The following is a 15,400-nucleotide window of genomic DNA, read 5'->3' as shown; positions in this document are numbered from 1 at the left end:
TATATTTACCCTTGTTGACATTTATAACCCTCGAATTTATATACTTTCAAGGTTTGTCAAAATTAGTCCTTTATTTATTATAGATGCCACGTGTAAACAAATGACACGTGTTAACACATCATTGGACACAAAAATTCGAGGTGTTACATCCTCACCCCCTTAAAATAAATCTCGACCCGAGATTTACTCAAATAAATAGGGGTACTTTTCTTTCATTGTAGCTTCGACTTCCCACGTATATTCAGGACCTCTACGAGCATCCCATTTGACTTTTACAATCGGTACGTGCTTTCTGCGAAGCTTCTTCACCTGTCGATCTTCAATCGACAAAGGCTTTTCTATGAACTTTAAGCTCTCATCTATATGCACATCTGTGTGTGGAATCACCAACGATTCGTCGGCGAAGCACTTTTTGAGATTGCAGATGTGGAACACATTGTGAATTCCATTGAGCTCTTCAGGCAAGTTCAACTTATAGGCAACTGATCCGACCCGTTCAATGACCTCAAAAGGTCCTATGTATCTCGGACTCAGTTTGCCTTTCTTGCCGAAACGCATCACCCCCTTCCAGGGTGATACCTTAAGTAATACCTTTTCACCCACTTCGAAGTGAAAATCCTTACGCTTTGGATCAACGTAGCTCTTCTGCCTATCGCGGGCAGCCTTGAGACGTTCCCGGATCTGGACAATCTTGTCCGTCGTCTGGAAAACAATCTCTGGTCCCGATAATTGGACCTCTCCTACTTCCGCCCAACAAACAGGCGATCTACATTTCCTACCATATAATGCCTCAAAAGGCGCAGCCTTTATGCTGGTGTGGTAGCTATTATTGTAGGAGAATTCGATCAGGGGTAGGTTTTTATCCCAGTTACCACCTAAATCGATCGCACATGCACGAAGCATGTCTTCTAGCGTTTGGATAGTACGCTCACTTTGACCGTCCGTCTGTGGATGGTAAGCCGTACTAAAGTTTAAACGCGTGCCCAAAGATTGCTGGAAACTTTTCTAGAAATGGGATGTGTATCTAGTATCCCTGTCGGAGATAATAGACACAGGTATGCCGTGTAAGGCTACAATTTTATCAACATAAAGTTGGGCTAACATATCAGAGCTATACGTCTCCTTGATGGGTAGAAAATGAGCTGATTTAGTCAGCCTATCGACTATGACCCATATTGTATCGTTTCCTTTCCTGGTTTTGGGTAACTTGGTTATGAAGTCCATAGTTACGCATTCCCACTTCCACTCGGGAAGTTCAGGCTGTTGTAGCAAGCCAGATGGCTTTTGGTGCTCGGCCTTGACTTGAGCACAAGTCAAGCACTTTGCTACATGGGCGGCTACAGACTTTTTCAAGCCTATCCACCAATAATTTGCCTTTAAGTCTTGGTACATTTTGTCAGCACCAGGATGGACTGAGTATTTGGAACTATGGGCTTCCTGGAGAACAACATCTCGTAGTCCTCCATAAATCGGAACCCATATACGTCCGTTTAGCCTAAGAATTCCATCCTTGCTAAGAGTCAACTGCTCCTCAGTTACTCCCAGCTTTTCATTAGGATAATTAGCTTCCAACACAGCCTCACGCTGCGCAGCTAATATCCTTTCCATCAAATTATTCTTAACCTCAATGCTCTTGGCATTGATTCGAATGGGTTTTACCCTTTCCTTCCTGCTCAAGGCATCGGCGACCACATTCGCCTTGCCGGGATGGTACCTGATTTCACAGTCATAATCATTCAGGGTCTCCATCCAACGGCGCTGTCTCATGTTCAACTCTTTCTGGTTGAACAGGTGCTGGAGGCTTTTGTGATCAGAATAAATCACAAATTTAATACCATAAAGGTAATGCCTCCACAACTTCAGTGCAAATACAACGGCACCCAACTCCAAATCATGGGTGGTGTAATTCTTTTCATGCACCTTTAATTGCCTTGAAGCATAGGCAATCACCTTGCCCTTCTGCATAAGAACACACCCCATGCCTGTGTGTGATGCATCGCAGTAAACTACGAATTCATCTGTACCCTCAGGTAAGGTCAACACAGGTGCGTTGCTTAGCTTCTGCTTCAGTATTTCAAAGGACTCTTGCTGCTTTGGGCCCCAAATGTACTTTTCTTTCTTCTTGGTCAAGGAAGTCAAGGGCGCAGCAATCCTCGAAAAATTTTCAATAAATCTCCGGTAGTATCCTGCTAACCCCAGGAAGCTACGGATTTCGGTAGGCGTCTTTGGCTCTTGCTAGTTCATGACCGCCTCTACCTTAGCGGGATCCACTTGGATACCACGCTCACTCACAACGTGTCCTAAAAACTGAACTTCTCGTAGCCAGAATTCACATTTCGAGAATTTGGCGTAGAGTTTCTCACGCTGTAGTAATTCGAGAATGCAACGGAGGTGCTTCTCGTGGTCAGCTTGATTCTTGGAATAGATAAGGATATCGTCGATGAAGACTATGACGAATTTGTCCAAGTACGGCTTGCAAACGCGGTTCATGAGATCCATGAACGCAGCCGGTGCATTTGTGAGCCCAAAAGGCATCACTAGGAACTCGTAATGACCATAGCGAGTCCTAAATGCAGTCTTGTGTACATCTTCATCTCTGACCCTTAGTTGATGATAACCCGACCTTAAGTCGATCTTTGAGAAGTAGCTCGCTCCTTGCAGCTGATCGAACAGATCATCGATCCTTGGTAAAGGATATCTATTCTTTATGGTAACTTTATTTAGTTCTCTATAGTCGATGCACAACCGCATCGATCCGTCCTTCTTCTTTACAAACAGGACTGGTGCTCCCAGGGAGATGAACTAGGTCTGATAAAACCTTTCGTCAGCAGTTCATCCAACTGGGTCCTCAGTTCTTTCATTTCCGTTGGAGCCAGCCTGTAAGGTGCTCTTGCTATCGGAGCTGCTCCAGGAATGATGTCAATTCTGAACTCCACTTGTCTATCTGGTGGCAAACCAGGTAGTTCTTCAGGAAAAACCTCGGGGTATTCAGAAATGACAGGAAGATCCTCGATCTTCGGCTTTGGTTCTTCTATTATCACCTGAGCCATGTAAATTACGCAACCTCTGTTCAAACATCTAGAAGCTTTCAGCATAGATACGTCTTCGGGCAATCCGAACTGCGTATCCCCTCGAATGGTAAGAGATTCACCACTCGGAGTCCTTAAGACTATCTGCCTTTTGCCGCAAATGATTTGGGCCTGATTACGAGATAACCAGTCTATGCCTAGCACGATGTCAAAACCCGCCAATTTGAAAGGAAGTAGAGATAAAGGAAAAGAATGGTTCCTAATGGACATTTCACATCCTTCTAGAACAGTAGAGACGGTTTCTATCGTGCCGTCTGCTAACTCTACTTCGTATTTCACGTCAAGGGTTTTGATAGGCATATTTAGTAGTTGGCAAAATTTCTGGTCTACAAAGGACTTATCAGCGCCAGAATCGAATAGTACTCTTGCAAATATATTATTTACGAGAAAAGTACCTGTAAGCACATTGTCGTCCTTAACCGCTTCCTTTGCATCCATGCGAAAAACTCTCGCATTTGACTTCTTAGTCTCTTCCGCCTTCTTGGCATACTTCGGGCAATTACTCTTTATGTGCCCCTTTTCGTTACAACCATAGCAGGTTGCATCCTTTATCTTTTTGCACTCCACGGTCTTGTGATCCTTGGACTTGCATAGCCCACAGGATGGAGTCTTTTGTTGCGACTGTGAACCAGACGCAAACCTACACTTCCCGGAGTGAGGTTTCTTGCAGACCTTGCAGTGAGGTCTTCCATCAGCTTGCCCCTCCTTCTTTGCCTCCGACCCTCTCTTGCCCTCACCGTTTCCACGGTGCTTTTTCCCAGACTTTCGTGAGGTATCATCCTCACGTTTTCGCTTTTCAGCCTCCTTGCTCCTTTGTGCCCTCAGACGGACAACATCAAGTGTAAGAGACAAGGAGAGGTCAGTAACTGACCTGAAGGTCGTCGGCCTAGAGGCCTTCACACTGGCCTTGATCGCTGGCTCTAAGCCCCCAATGAAACGGGCAATCCTTCGAGGTTCTGGTGTCACAAGATATGGCACCAGGCGTGACATGGTGTTAAAGCTGGTCAGATATGCTTGACAATCCAGGTTTGTCATCACCAGTGAGACAAAATCCGCCTCAATCTTCTCAACCTCATGTTGAGGGCAGTAGTTTTCTTTTATGAGGGCAATAAACTCCCCCCATGACATTTTGTATAAGGCAGACTTACCTGAAGCCTGCACCAGAGCTCTCCACCACGCCAGGGCCTCGCCCTTGAATGACTGGGACACAAACTTAACCACGTCCCTCTCAGCGCACCCGCTGATGTCCACTATCGTGTCCATCTCGTCTAGCCAGGTGATACAGTCAACCGCACCTTTCTCCCCTGTAAATTCACGGGGCTTACATGATACAAAGTATTTGTAGGTGCAACCCTTAGCACTCGACGCATCAGTATATTCTCTATCGCGATGAACGCTGTGCTCAGTAGACGAATGTTTGTCGTCATCTTTCTTGGGTTCAGAGGGTGGTTTGGAGTGTGTCTTTGGTTTAGAGGGTGGTTTTGACACAGTTCTGCCTTGGGACTCAGTATTTTGACGATCAATAGCTGCCTGAACAGCAGTGTCTATCAGAGCCTTTAGCTGTGCGCCTGTCAAATGCACTGACGCATTGTCATAGTCATCTTCATTTGTGTGGCTGTTCTCTCCATTGGGATCTGCCATTGTAACTTGAATCTGTTACAGAAGATAACAAAATTTTATTTAGGAGATTATTATATAATTGTCTTTTATGACAATTTGTCAACCATGGTACAGAGACCATATTTGGTTAACTTATTAATTCATTACATATTAGGATCTGAATATATCCTATTTCAGCTATATAGATAATATTGGCGGCATAAAGCCTAATCATGATAGTGTTTTATAATATTAGCCGAGATTTCAGAGAATCAAAGGCATAGAGATTTGAACCGTAGTTCTTTTATCTCCTTCTGACAGAGAGTCATAGACTACCACTGCCTTTTGTCTTTATAAGACAATTATTATGGCCCATAGGCACTACACCTCTAATGGATGTTTTAGTATGGTTGGCCCGTAGGCACTACATCTCAAACGGATGTGTTTAATAAGGTTGGCCCGTAGGCACTGCATCACTAACGGATGTTTTAATAATATTGGCCCGTAGGCACTACATCACTAATGGATGTTTTAATAATACTGGCCCGTAGGCACTGCATCACTAATGGATGTCTTTATAATATTGGCCCGTAGGCACTACATCACTAATGGATGTTTTAATAATACTGGCCCGTAGGCACTGCATCACTAATGGATGTTTTAATAATACTGGCCCGTAGGCACTGCATCACTAATGGATGTCTTTATAATATTGGCCCGTAGGCACTACATCACTAATGGATGTTTTAATAATACTGGCCCGTAGGCACTGCATCACTAATGGATGTCTTTATAATATTGGCCCATAGGCACTACATCGCTAACGGATGTTTTAATAATATTGATCACCTTCATTGGTGATTTAACCCACGATTTATAAATCATTTAGTGGGGTTTGAAATCCTTAAAGGATTTTTTTTTTGTATAAGAATGACGTGCGTGATTTTAACGAATCATATCTGCCATGAATGTTAACATGCGTACAGAGGTTAACAGGGAATCCGAATCTTTTCAATTTGGTCGTACCATCTTGACTGGATCTTAAAAGACACCAAGCTAGGTTTCACCTTTTAAGATTCTTTATTTAGGCAGATCAATATAAAAGGAATGGTTTTGATTTATTTTATACATATTAAGACAAAACTCATAACATACATTCCATAATTTCAAATACAATTACATATTGCCCTAAACGGGTCTTTCAAATAGTACATACCCCCATAGGAGTTTAAAATAAGTGACAAGTCCACGCAGGGACTAATACAAGATAGGTGTCCATGCAAGGACTAAAGATAAGTCCACGTAGGGACTGAAATACGATAAGTTGTCCACACAGGGACTTATTTTAAAGTAGAAATTACATTCGTACAACTATTAAGGGCTAGTGGTCACGTTTCTTCTTTTTGCCCTTTAGTAGATTCGCCAAGCCTTTGAGAAATCCTCGGTGGCTTTTCTTCTCTTCCTCGAACTCTCTCTCCACACGATCTAGTCGATGGAGTATTTCTTCCTGTTCAGGAGGAGAGAAACGTGGTTGTGGCGTTTGATGCGGAACTGGAGGTCTGGGAGGTATTGGATACCCATGAGCTGAGTAGTCCGGTGGTCCCATGTTTCCATGTGCTCCGTCAGGGTAGCGCGCATTATATCTTGCCGACACCACATATGGGTCGCGCTCATAGCCGTAGTTGTATTGTGCTTGTGATGGTTCAAACGGGTTGTAAGCCGTTGGACCCGTGTAAGCTGGTATGGGTTGGTCATACCCAAATGGTGGCGAATTTCGTGCAGCTGGTGCGGAGTTCGCCTCCTGTATAGGACTTGAAGGTCCTTCTTCTCGTAGTGGCGGATAGTGGCTACTACTAGAATGTCGAGGAGTGTTGAAGTGGATACCCCCTCCTCCTCGTGTAGACATACGAGCATTTGTCCTCCTACGCCTTGGCGGATCAGGTATTACTGGTTGTGCCGGTGGCGGAGGTGGTGGCGTAACTGCCTCAAAGCGTGAATCCTCAGAGGGATCCTGTGGATGTCTCGGTTGTTGAGATGTCTGTTGAGGTGGTGTGTAGTACCACTCATGTCGGTCAAACATCGCTTGGAAACTGTCTGGTCCTTGATAGGGCGTTCCATGGAAGGATGACCCATCAGAAACTTCTATCGGATGCGTGGGCGTACCACGAGCTGGTTCAGTAGGATCCTCATCTTCCTCCATGGGATCTTCAGAAAAGTGGTCTTGTGGACCAAGTGGGACAAATCCTGAAGGTTCCTGTATGTAGTCAGCCGGATTAAACTGACCTATGTAGTATGGAGTAGGGTCGTCATAATTCCGGTGCGAAACCGAACGTTGTAGAGGTATGAAGAAGGTTGTGGGTTGTTGGGATCATTTTCTGAATTTGGCCCAAAGGAGTGCCGGTAGGATGGCGTCGAGCTGTGCGAAGTGGAATGCCTCGCTGGTTCGTAAAGATCTCTTCGTCGTTGTGGCTCTTCGCTCCTTGTCATCGCAGGATGTCTTGTACCAGATGGTCCAGCTTCGTTATCGTGATGTGTCACGATTTCTCCTCGGCCTCTTCTTCCCCTTCCTCTTCCTCGGAATATAACTGGTGGCATTTTCCTGCTCCAAAACTTATTAAAAATTAAATCGAAAATAAAGACAAAAAGGAGTAATAATCCGATTTTGTCCTAAGTTATTGTCTAGACTCAAGTATGTGCAATTGTGTCATTGAGATTAAACACATTAGGATATTGTTTAATTCACTCAATGTTGGCTCTGATACCAACCTGTCACACCCCGATTTCCACGTGTCTCACCGGTGGGCCCGGTGGGGGATTACCGTGACGATGTTGGCAACAATATAGTCAAACCACACAATTATATAATGCACAGCGGAAGCATAAGATAAATATATAAACTTCAACCTCTGATTGTAATATCAAAATGTATTACAGGGGTTGAATATATCCACAGTGGATCGTAAATAAACATAAAGTATTGTTCCATCAGATAATGCAATCAAGCTTGCGAGACTTATCCCGACGCTAGGGAGCTAATACCAGCCAATTTACATTTAGGTACCTGCACTTAATCTTTTTGGGGAAAATACGTCAGTTTACACTGGTAAATACATTCAACTGACACATTTGAAAATGTTTATTAAAAATTGATTTGAATGCACAAGGCACAAACTCTTTTATAACTTGGGAAAATTATAATAAAATCTTGTGAACGTTTTACATGTTCTTTTATGCGTTCAGTAGCCCGGGTCGTGCCGGGTTAAAGATTTATAGACTCACCACGTTTGCGTAAAACCGTAGTATAAAAACCAACGGCTACGTCTTTTAATTTTTATGTCGACACTTTATACCGGGTGTACGCCTACACCGGGATGTCGATGGTCGTGGCCATTTCGTAAAATGATGCCAAGGATATCCGGGACAACGGTCATTAAACCCCCCCAAAGGCTTATAAGCAACAAAACTGTTTAAATGAGCCGATCATATTAAATCAATTAACCACCTAAGCGATGGAATTATATAATGCTCAATCAAGCGGTATTAATATACCGTAACCCAAGCCCATATAGGGGAAATAAGTTAAAGTATTTACCTTTGCAAGTATATTTCCTTAATCGGATTAAATCACCGATAGCTTTTACTGGGGCTCCTAATCTGGAACGAAGGTTTTAATTAACCTCTTAGAATCCTAACGGGTCGTTATAATGGCCGTAGCCTAGACCGGTTGGTTCCGTTATATATAGATATGGTTTAATCGCGTGAAAGGCGAAAACCGAGAATGGAGTGTGATTCTGTCCCAACAAGTTCAGAGACTTGTTTTATATGGGTTAATGGTTCACACTCTGGATTTTGGGGTTCAAATGATATTATTTGACCCGTATCGGCTAAATTATGAAAACTAGTTTCATAAGCCGAACCGTGCGCGCAATAGGCGAAACGGTTAACCATGAGAGTCGTACGCTTATTTCCTAAGTCAATATGCCTTAAATGGGTTGTGGTATCAGTAGGATACCTTTCGTGACGCCCGTAACGAGTTTAAGTTAGTATTATGCCCCGTAGGGGCTTTTCGGTCATTTTAAAGACTTTAAAAGGGCTTTTTCGAGTTCTACAGGAAATCTGAGTTTCCCGAACAGCTTATAAAGCTTAAAATACTTTATTTATTATTTAAAACTAGTAGCAACTGGAATCGGGTCAAAAGACCTTGTAGAACTCATGTTTTGTCGAAAAGGGCATATTCGGTATTTACCGAACCGTAGCCATAACCGCAGGTTATGAGCAAGGTAAAAATTATTAAAAATCTTTAAAATTCCCAAAATATTATTTTAATACAGTGGGTAAAAGTTTTGGTGACGAAATCTTGGTTTAGATAGGCGTTATGCTAATTGCGCCGTTAATTACTAAAGTTTACTTTAATTGCGCTTTTTAGCATAACTCTCATTCTAGACCTCGGATTGACGTGAAACTTTAAGGACATGCTTATAATTTAATAAGCAAGGTTTTGGTCCGTTCACGTGTCCGAAATACTCGTTTTAATTTTAAAAGGCCGTTACGGTCAACTTTTAGGCGAATGACGGAATTGCGCAAAAGACTCGAATAACTCATGAACCGACCATAGAGGTTTATACCAACATGTGACCTGGTCCTAAGAGAGTCCTAAGGTATATTTATACCTCACTAAAACGGGTCAGAACTGAAGTCAAAACAAAAGTCAAACTTTTGCGACATTCGGCTCCGAACCGGTTCAATATAGCAAATGATCGATTCAAACGAGCGCAAACAAGTTTATATACTTATTATCATGTTTTATGATTATCAAAACAGGTTCCATAACATATACATTACAGATTATGCATAAATTGCTAAAATAGCTTTCTGTTGACTTTTTAACCGCACGTTTGACTCGATATTTGACATAGTTAGAGTGGTGATCAGGGGGAACCATTTTAGAGGTTTATTACCCACATAAATACCAACTCATAACCACTTTTGATTCGTCATAAGACTGAACCATTACTGATTTATTGTAAAGTCAAACCGTAGTTACGACGGTTTGGTTCTTAGCCATTTACTAAGGAAATGTGAAACCACAAAGGGTTAGATCACTTACAGAAGTTGTGTTCTTGCTTATAGAGCAGAGAAAAGGACTTGAGAGCTCTTGCAATGATCAGAGATGTGTGTTTTTGATGTTGTGAATGTTATGTGCCTAAGGTGACTATTTATAGCCAATGTCAAGCAACTATGATCATTGCAAACACTCACAATAGTCCAGAGGTGATGGGTAGGTGTCCCTGAGAGCTATGGGTCAAGTGTAGGGTGCCCATGCCTCATTGATTGAGGTTTGATCGTTCAAAGGCTCCAAAAGGCAAGTAACTACAACAATTCTGCATCTGGGCGTCTAATGCGGCCCGCATGGAAGTTCCATGCGTTTACAATGCGGGCCGCCTGGGATCTAAATACCAGACGCGTAAATGAGGAGGCTCGCGGCCCGCCTCAACTTAACCCAATATGCAATGCGGGCCGCGTGGGGTTAAGATTTCAGAAATTTTAAATCTTTTGTCATGATTACAGAATCTGGTAATTAATAACGAAATCTTTCGTAATGATTTACCTGACCTTTCGGGTTTGAAGGGGGTAACTTTGCGGTTTGGCCCTCGGGTATTTACCGATAGGGGCCTCGTGTTATTTACCCGCGCGATTAAGTCCCTGGTTAGTTAATTCATTTATTTGGAAAGCCTTAACTTTCACTGTTGACGCTTTTAACCCTTCTCATACGAATTTGAGTATAACTCTTTAGTTTTAAGACGGAACTTCGCGGAATTTTTACAGTATATTCTAGTGAGCGTATAATACTGTTACGAAGCCTTGGGAACGTTAAAGGGTCACTCAGAGGTAATATTAAACATGTTGACACAGTTAACCCCTGTAGTTCGTAATCTCTCACTTTCTTCCGCATTTCGCTTCCGTACGTTTTATGATTTATTCGTTTGAAGGTACAAGCATTTATTTAGGGTTACTATACAGTATATTTACCCTTGTTGACATTTATAACCCTCGAATTTATATACTTTCAAGGTTTGTCAAAATTAGTCCTTTATTTATTATAGATGCCACGTGTAAACAAATGACACGTGTTAACACATCATTGGACAAAAAAATTCGAGGTGTTACATTTAGCCAAGCTTAACATCAATTAAGCATGTTCATATAAATTTTCACATTAACAAAATCTGAATTCACTTCCTAGAGCTCAAATTACACTAGAACAACAATCAAAATTCTAGTGTTTAACATATTCTTACAAAACCCACTTATCACCTTCAATGGTGATTGTGAATTCACAAGATTTAAGCAAAATTTCAACAAGTAATTGACTAGGGTTTATCCCTAATCACTATCTCATTCCTATTTCATCCAAGCAACTATCATGCATCACAAATTTCGAGTTCCAAGTATTGATTTAGAATTTCAATTGGAATCATTCAACGAAATTCCACATACCTTATGATCATTTTACTGAGGTGATCACTAATCCATGCTTGGATTTCAATTTAGGTGTGATTTGCCCTTCCAATTGCTTGTAGTTTAGCTTGTTAGGGTTTGAAAGATGAGAGCTCCTGGCTCCTCTAGAATTGTCGACCAGAACACACACTCAAGGTGTGTGTTTTGGTGTTTCATATTTCATCTTATTAAAACTTGTTTCAAGTTTATCACATTTGGCCCCTATACTTAACCCAAGTTGCATATAGTGTGTTTTAACAAATTTTCTTATTACTATAAGGCTTATGACTAACTAGGTTATTTATTCCTAGTTGCTTTATCTTGTTCATAACCCGTTTTATTTTAAGTCCCGTTAACTCGGACCTTTTATATACTTTGTTTTCTCAAAGTATTTGTTTCCCCTTTTTAATTAATATTAGGATGATTTGTTTAAGTCATAATATTTACTGGGTTAAATTTTTACCACTAACGGTATCTTACTCGTCTTTTAGTATTAACGTGGTTTGATTACCAAACCCGTTTTCGGGATGTTACAGTCTGACTGAAGACCTATAAACTTAGCGCTCTCGGGAGGCAGCTCGAGGATGTAGAGTAGTGTATATTTGTTGTGTTTTTGTGTGAGTACTTTTGCGGGGATGTTTGGTGAAGTCCCAATTCATTCTAGGTTATCAGGTTATAAATCTCTACGGATGCAATGGTCCAAGTGTGGGGATGTTTGGTGAAGTCCCAATTCATTCTAGCTGCAGTGGCGGACAATGCACGAATTAGAGTCCAGACAAAACTGTCCATACTCAATCTCCATTTGGACGGGGATGATCTGAACAATATTTGTAGAGATTGACCAGAGTACTTGTTGGACACGACTGCGAATAAAATGCTATACGGTCGTGGTGGAACATGACGCATGAGGAGCCTACGCTTTTAACCAGGGGAGTCTGTTCCACTTTTATTATTGTTTTTTTATTTGTGTTTTGGTGGTGTTAAATTTTATGTGTTAGGGAATGTGTTTTTGCAAATTGTGTTAGGAACGGTCGCTCATGAGGTTTGTTAGTCGGTATTCTCGGGTTTGTTTTAAAAAGCACGCTACATTGGGGACAATGTCGCCCAAGTGTGGGGATATGGGAAACCCGGGAAGGAAAAGGTTTGGAAAGAGAGTTTGAAAGAGGTTGAAAGTGATTTAAAACGATGAAAACTGAGAAAAATTGAAAATTTTAAAGAATTTCATCGCCTTAAGTGGACTAAATGGATATGAAAACCGAATGTTTCAATCACTAATGGGTTCCTTGCCGGTGGTAAACTAACATAGTCCCTTGTTATGGTCGTTCCTTTAAGTTTCATGAGAGTAGGTCCGATAGGGGTTTTTAGGATAAAAGAACTGAAAATAGATGTCTATTTAGGGGTAACATGCTTTAGATTGTATATGCTACGTGTCGGCAGCCTTTTTATCTTTCTTGGTGAGAATTTTGAGCCTGTAGAATGATAGAATGATTTACCTTGTGACTTCTTTGATAAGAGCAGACCACATGTTATTCTGTGTTAGAACTTGTATGATTTGATACATGCTGAGACTGTGGTTTGACATGTGCACGTAAATGATAAAGGCGTTAGGATATCCCGTACACCTATTGTGTTTATTTCATGTTTACTGAACTATTACCCTTAGTAGCCCTGTTGAGCCTATTTACCTTTCGTTTGTCCACCCAATGTGAATTGTTGATACCGACCGTGAACGACAAGTTATGAATAATTGAAAAAAAAGAGAAAACAAAACAAAGAAAAGAAAAAAAAATAGAAAAAGGAAAAAATATAAGTGTTGTGAATATCGTTTATGTTCTTGGGTAGAAACCAACCCGAATGTGTTAGTCATTATGTGTTGCAAATAAAGTTGACACGGTTTGGTCGTTTGTTTGTTCGCCACACAAAAATATAAATAAAAACCAAAAATCTTCCTACCTTTAACCTAAGCCGATAACCGAAATTCCTTTTGATATGTGCCGTGTTATATGATACAGTGTAGGTGTGATTGTCATCCAAGCTTATGATTACATGATTTCATGTTTGGTTTTGAGTGTTACACATACTAGCACATTACACGCTAGTTCATATTTTTAAACCGAGAGGAGAGTTGATTGTGAGGGGCGTGTAGCATGTGTATAATCCTAAGCATGTTAGTTTTGAATAGACAAGTCTTAACTTTTATAAATTGCATCAATTAACTGTCGGACTGTCAATCTTGATTGTGTTAGTCTATGGGACGGGTATGACTTGGGACTTAAATTGTTGAACTGGTTAAGGGGTTTAGAGGTGTTGTTACTGTGGTGAGTAGTTCCGCATTGGTTTGCTTGAGGACAATCAAAGGTAAGTGTGGGGATGTGATGGAGAGTGCAAAACACGAGCGTTAATGGTGTTAAATGACGTATCTTATTGTGTTTTAAGTAATTACGTGTTGTGAGAATGATAACTACGGGTTTTTATGATTTTACAGGTAAAACGCGTAATATGGCTTGGAAAGAATAAAAGAAACAGCATGATCAACATGGGAGTGGGGATTATGATGTTTCATCCTCACAAATTGTTTCTAGTATTTAATATTGGAATTGGTGATTGATGATGGTTATTAAATAACTCCTCACATCATCATAAAAAGGATGCAGATGACACATTATTTTGGGCTCTGATCCATCACGAAATAGTGGCAGCAAGTCAGATCTTGGAGACATCATCACATGTGAGAGGAGGAATGGGTGAATGGCAGATTTCCTATACATGAACAAGGAAAAAGAAAGTGGCGGCTGGTGGATTTTTAGGAACATTTGGGTGGAGGTCATGATTGTTTTATAATGAACAACATCATCATTCATCATAACGTGGAAGTATTATAAATTTGGAATAATATGTCAATTATCACATAAGCTGACTTTTGAGGGAAGTCATTTTTGAAGGAGGGAACATGCACATGGACGCATATAGGAGATCATTTCTTGGCTGACATGTGGGATGACATGGGAAAGAGAGCACACGTGATGGATTATTAATATTATCATCATACATCTCAAAATTAAGGCAGTCAACACAAAAGGTAACAGTGGATTGCACTTGCGGCTTACGAAATGCATTTGTGGCTTACGACTTGTGCATGGGATTCACAAAAGTCACAGCAAGTGTGACATGTGGTTTACGGTGTGGATGTGTTGTTTACGGATTCCAAGATAAACATCACGTGCAAAACATAATTGAAAAAAAGGGGCACGTGTTGTTGGAGTGTGGGCCAATTTCAAGGGTTTGAAACCCTACCTAAAAAAGAATTTGAGGGATTCACGAAAAGAGGCAGCGAGAGATCAAGACTTTGAGCTCCAACTTCATCACTCAACATCATCGATTGTCATCATTCCGCAATACCGAACCGATCATGTCGTCAATTCTCTACCAAGCTATTGAAGATCGCACGAGCGTCATGAGTGGCTAGTCATCTCATGACCGTCTCCGGGACTAGGGTTTATGTTTGAACATTGGGTTTGCGTATGTTATGACTTTTTGGATTAGGATTCGGTTAAACATTCGGTTAGTCGTTCCTATTGTTTTTGTTTTGATTAAACAATTTTTTATTATCGTAATCATTCTTGTTCATCAATTATTTAGTTTGTTCATCAACAACCGGGAGTTTGTTAGACTTTTTGTCATGGCCCTGTTACAAATGCTTAAAACACTTAATATACTCTTTTCAAGTTATAATATTAGCATATTACTTTCTCTAAACTTACCATTTACACCGAAAGTTTTTGACTTTTTGTTTAAAGGCAAATATTGGCGGCTCCTAAATTACATCATATTAATTCTACTCTACTCTTTGTTCGGGATAGATCCACCAAGAGGTAAGAGGCACTATGAAGTAAGCTAGCCCACAAGTGGCCAACTCATAATTTTTTTTTTATTTTGTTTTTCTCTTGTAAAGTTTAAGATATGATACCTATGACATTATAGTCTAGTGGCATTTTGAGGGTGAGATAAGGCCTAGGAACCACTAGGTCCTGAGTTCGATTCCTACAAAAGGGTTTTTCCCATTGGTTCGTCAATCATCTAAATTTTTCGTAGGGTTTTTCCCATTGGTTCGTCAATCATCTAAATTTGTCGTTAAAAAAGTTTAAGATATAATGTTTTATAAACTTTCGGATATAACATTGTGATATGCTTATCTTTTAAACTTGTGCATATAA

The sequence above is a fragment of the Helianthus annuus genome, chromosome 15 (genome assembly GCF_002127325.2).
Source record: "Helianthus annuus cultivar XRQ/B chromosome 15, HanXRQr2.0-SUNRISE, whole genome shotgun sequence".
NCBI lineage: Eukaryota > Viridiplantae > Streptophyta > Magnoliopsida > Asterales > Asteraceae > Helianthus > Helianthus annuus.
Note: the sequence above shows the minus strand (reverse complement) of the source record.